Raw genomic sequence first — 5221 nt, forward strand, 5'->3', positions numbered from 1 at the left:
TAGGCCGAATCTAAAGCTGTCTTTGTCTTTCCAATATTGCTGTTGCCTTCAGTGTAGGTGCAGGAGGAGAGAAGAAATGATGACATTATTGTCCCTTATTTTACACTTTCCTCCAGGTGCCAGAAAGATCCATGGTGTGTCCCAGAGCCAGGCAGCTCCTGGTGTCCAGCCCACTGACCAGCTGCCTTTCATGGGAATTGTGAGCCTGTTTTCTACATCTCCCTGGCTGGGGATGGTGACCTGGTCCAGAGCAGTGACTCTATCTTGCTCCCTGCCAGGCTCTTAGTCTCTTTCCTGCAGCTTTTTTGGCCTCCTGCCCCAATTAAGGGAAACCAAGGAAAGCCTGTAATGGCCTGCATGGAGTTTGAACCCATGACCTTGGGGTTATTAGCATCACACTCTAAACAGCAGAGCTAGCCAGACTGTGCAGAAAAGCTTCCCAAGGGGCCTTTTTGGGAATGAGCAACAGGCAGCTGCAGGGCCCCTGGCCACTGAATGAGATTTTCTCCCCTCCCCAACCAGCCTGGTCTCCCCTTTCAGCCTCTGTCACCCATCCCCCACTGCTCTGAGCCCAGCTAGGGGTCCCCTCAGCCCCGGCTGCCCCTTGCCAGCTGTCCTGGGCCCCTGCAGTGTGTCCCTCAGACCCTGTCTCTCCCACCCTCCCCACTGCCCTGATCCCCTTGTCCCCTCAGGCCCTGCTGACCCACCACTGCCCTTTTCCCCTCCTCCCTCAGCCACAAGCCAAGCCGGGTTCCCCCCACACCTGCCACCCCTCCCCACTGGCAGCCGCCCTCCCCCTTCCTCTCCACTGCACCATCAGCAGCTGAAACTTTGGCCCTGTCGGGGTCTGTGTGAGAGCAGAGACAGCCTGTGGGTGCAGCCCCTGCCCGGGAGGATCCTGCAGCTGTGTCTACATGTGCCTCTTCTTCTGGAAGCAGCCTGGTTGTGAGCTGTCCAGAAGATGCTAATGAGGAGCAGATGTAAATTGCCTGCACCTCATTAGCATATGGTGCATAATTCAGAGTCCGGAAAAGGCTCTTGCAGACTCCAAAATACATGTGCCAACGTGTGGCCCACAGGGATCTTCCAGAATGAAATGCTCGTCTGCCACTGCTCCTTCCGGCCACCTGCCGCTGCTCCTATGGGCTGCCCACCGGTCGCCGTCATCCACCACCCCTTTTCCAATCATGCTGCTTGGGATCGCCCTGAGGCAGAACCCTGTGATTTCAGCTCTGTGTGGCCTCAGCTGCCACTCTGTGACTTCAGCTCTCTGTAGTCCCAACTGCCACTCTGGCTATGTCAATACTTGCCAAAAACTTTGAAATGGCCATGCAGAAGGCCAATTAGAAGATTACAAATAAAATGCTGAAATACATATTCAGCACCTCATTAGCATGCAGGCAGTCCCAGCACTTTGAAATGGATGCAGGTCCCTGCTGTGCAGCTCGTCCAGACAGGGCGTCTTTTTGAAAGGACCCTGCTTACTTCAAAGTCCCCTTTTTCCCACTTACTCAGAGGAATAAGGGGACTTTGAAGTAAGCAGCGTCCTTTCAAAAAGGAGCCCCATCTGGGCAAGCCAAGTCAATTTCAAAGTGCTACAGCCACCCATATGTTCATGAGACCCTCAATATAGATTTCAGCACTTAATTAGTAAACTTCACAAGAAGCATTTTGAAGCTTTTGGTTTGTAAAGACACAGCCTCTGTGATTTCAGCTTTTAATATCTTTCGTGGACGGTTTCACAACCACTCCAGTATCCAACCCCATCTTCCAACAGATGAGGAAAACTAATCAAACAACAGTTATTGCTATATTACCAAAACACTCAGGAACCAGACTCAACCATGAGCTCGCTGACTTCAGTAGTAGGAATCCTTCAGTCTGCACAGACTATGGATCGTGCCCTTTAAAGTTTCAATTTAAGACTTCATTTACAGCGTCTATTGTGACTATAAAGACCCACACGAGAGTGACAGTCCTTGCTGCATCTCTTGCAGATGTAGTGGGTGTCTGGCAAGTCCTTATTGTGCATTCTGTGCGCTCGCTTCTCCTCTGCTAGCTGTCTGATCTTCATCTCGCCCCTCTGAAGGCCCTTGTGTAACCCCTGCCTCCATCTGCCGCGGTCGTCTGCTAGTTCTTCCCAGTTGTCCAGCTCGATGTCTACCTCCCTGAGGTCTCTCTTGCAGACATCTTTGTAGTGCAACTGGGGGCATCCGGGAGGTCTTTTGCCAGAGGCTAGCTCACCATACAGGATGTCTTTTGGAATCCTTCCATCATTCATCCTGTGGACGTGGCCAAGCCAGCGGAGCCGACGCTGCCTGAGGAGGGTGTGCATGGCTGGGATTCCAGCTTGCTCGAGGACGGCTGTGTTGGTCACTCTGTCCTTCCATGATATTCCAAGGATGCACCTGAGGCAGCGCAAGTGGAAGACGTTCAGCCTCTTTTCCTGGCGGGCATACACGGTCCAAGTCTCGCTGCCATAAAGGAGGGTGCTGAGGATGCAGGCTCTGTAGACTTGCATTTTGGTGTGAGTGTGCAGCTTGTTGTTATTCCACACTCTGTTGCTGAGTCTGGACAGAGTTGTGGCCGCTTTTCCGATCCTCCTATTTAGCTCAGTGTCCAACGACAGGGTGTCAGTGATGGTGGACCCGAGGTAAACGAACTCGTGGACGACCTCTAACGTATAGTTGTCAGTGCTGATTGATGGGAATTCAGCAACATCCTGACCGAGTACGTTCGTCTTCTTTAGGCTGATGGTGAGCCCAAAGTCCTTGCATGCTTTGGAGAACCGATCCAGCAGCTGTAGGTGTGTAGTAGGTGTATATGAATTATATTCAAGCTTTAGCGTTTCTGTCAGGATGGCCGAGTGGTCTAAGGCGCCAGACTTAAGACAACCCTTTCTCAGTAATCTGGTCTCTAATTAGAGACGTGGGTTCAAATCCCACTCCTGACACAACCTTACTTTAGCCTTGTTGTGACCTGGGGGCTGATGGGCCCAGCAACAGTGGGTGTAGGTGAGTCAACATTGCACCCTCAGAGCCAGGGAGGCCAGAAGCATATTGGGGTACCTGGGCAGGAGAGTTTCTTTCAGATCAATACTTCATTATCCCCTGCTTGATTCAGAGCTGGTGAGGCCACAGCTGGGGCTCATCTACAGGAGCCACCTCCTGGGAAGGGGACATGTAAATGAGGCAGATCTGTGAGTTGCAGTGAGGTGCTGTATTGCATATGCAGCACCTCATCTGCATAATCCTCACAGGGCAAACCTCAAAGTTCTCTCACTCCCAAAACATGGACTGAGCAGCAGGTTGTACAGATGTGAGATGTGAGAGGTGGGTGGTAATGAGAGACTCAAAGAGGAGGCCACTGGCCTTTGAGAGGAGTTGTGCTAGAAAGCTCCAGAGAACAGGATTGCTGCAGAAACTCCTGAAGGAGGAATTACACAGGAAGGTTCTGTTAGCCAATGGCCGGGTAATGAGTGGTCTGTGAGCCTTTCCACACCCAAGTCTTTAACCGCTAGGACAGACTGTCCCTTCCCAGTGGGCAGCCAGGGAGGCTGACGGGTGCCCCAAGATTCTGCTCTGTGGAGGCAGCACGACTCAGCGCTCAGCTTTTACTGCACCTCACCACTGACCCGGCTGATGTAGCCAAACAGCTGAGGTTCTTTGTTCTTTGTTTGTGTTCGGCCGAGTTACAGTAACTGGAAGAAGTCAGGCTGAAAGCTTAAATGGCTGAGTGGTGAAGACAATAGGACTGCTAATGTGCTGTGCTCTGCATGCATGGGTTCAAATCCCACCCTCATGGTATCTTTCTTTGTTGATTTCGAGCCCTATTGTGGGATGCTACTTCCACCACACCTCAGCTTGCTGCCTCCCAGCTCCTGTGTTGGGCAGACTCCAAGCACAGGACACCTTTGTGAGGCTGAGCTGAGCTCTGGCTGCCAGAGGTAGGGATGGGATGATTTAATTTGCCCTCAAAGTGCCAAGACTGACTCCAGAGTCAGCTGCACTCACCTCTGCTGCCTGGGGCTGAGCAGGGCCCCAAACACAGCCAGGGGTGTAGTTCCCTGGCAAGGAAGTGGCAGCCCTGGCTCACCTGAGGTCAGGCACAGGTGCAGCTGCCTCTGAGTGAAGGGCTGGTTCCCCAAGGCTTGATGCAGTGCTCTGGTCTCTCCCAGCTCCTTGGCTGGGCAGTGCACAGCTGGGGAAAAAAGCAGATGCTTGCCAAGGGGCAATGAATGTTTCTCTGCCCCTGAGAGCAATAGATGCAGCCACCGGGCCTGGGGCAGGTCTCCATTCAACTGTGCCACCCTGAGCAAGTCCTGAGTTCTTCTGTGCTTCTCAGCAGCTGGAGAAAAGCCTCTTTGGGACTCATCTCCTGCCCCACAGCTGAAAGGAGGACACAGGAGCTGCTGGGTTCAGCTCCCAGGGGTGCCAGGCTGCTGCCTTCTGCGGCACCTGGTGTTGGCCGTGACAGGACATGGGGCTGGAGGGACCTTTGTTCTGAGCCACTATGGATGTTCTGAAGGTTCACATGCTGGTGACAGGCCAGTGCTCCAGCCCTCCTGGACGCTCCTGTCCTTGTGGGAAAGGGGCAGCTCTGGGCTCTCAGCTCAAACCGCACGTGGCGCCTGCCACACTCTGGGGTGGCTCTTGCAGTGCTGCTGAGCCCGGCTTTGTGTGCTGTGTCTGAGACTGGAACCCCCCAGCCCCTCTGGGACAACGACTGCAGCAGGACAGGTCAGTGTCCCGGCCCCAAAGCAGCCAGACCCACTGAAACGCTGGAGAGTCCAGGGAAACCCTGCACTGCCCTGGGCTGTTCTGACCGGCTAAACCCCCTTCCAGCATTGACCTGAGTGAGACACTGACACGGCCACTTCCCGGCCCCAGCCCTGGGCACTCAGCCACGAGCACTAGCAAATGTTCTACCCCTGGAGCCAATGACCCTTGGAATAAGCCAACGTCCTGACCCTCGCGTCTCATTCCAGAGACCACAAACTCTCTGCAGCTGCCCATGGCTCCTTTCCAGGGGGGCTGGTGAGCTGAACCGGTTATTGTGAGTCTCCTCATGCTCTGATGATGGGTTCAAGTCCTGGGATGCCTTTTAGCTGATCTTTGCTACATGTCCTGGCTGCAATGGACAAATAGGCTCTACTATCCCCAGGGGGCTGTGCAGGGTCAGCCTGGGGGGTGGGGTTTATGGGTGTCACTGGTGGCATCAC

At 53.8% G+C, this 5221-nt stretch overlaps 1 non-coding gene across 1 annotated transcript; it reads left to right on the forward strand.

The window, feature by feature from the left end:
- The first annotated feature begins 2852 nt into the window (after positions 1-2852).
- TRNAL-UAA (transfer RNA leucine (anticodon UAA)) lies at positions 2853-2953 on the forward strand. Its single transcript is given in 2 exon segments — positions 2853-2890; positions 2908-2953. It is a non-coding gene; the product is annotated as a tRNA-Leu (tRNA).
- Positions 2954-5221: the final 2268 nt, after the last annotated feature.

This window comes from Carettochelys insculpta, chromosome 7 (genome assembly GCF_033958435.1).
Source record: "Carettochelys insculpta isolate YL-2023 chromosome 7, ASM3395843v1, whole genome shotgun sequence".
NCBI classification, from domain to species: Eukaryota; Metazoa; Chordata; order Testudines; family Carettochelyidae; genus Carettochelys; species Carettochelys insculpta.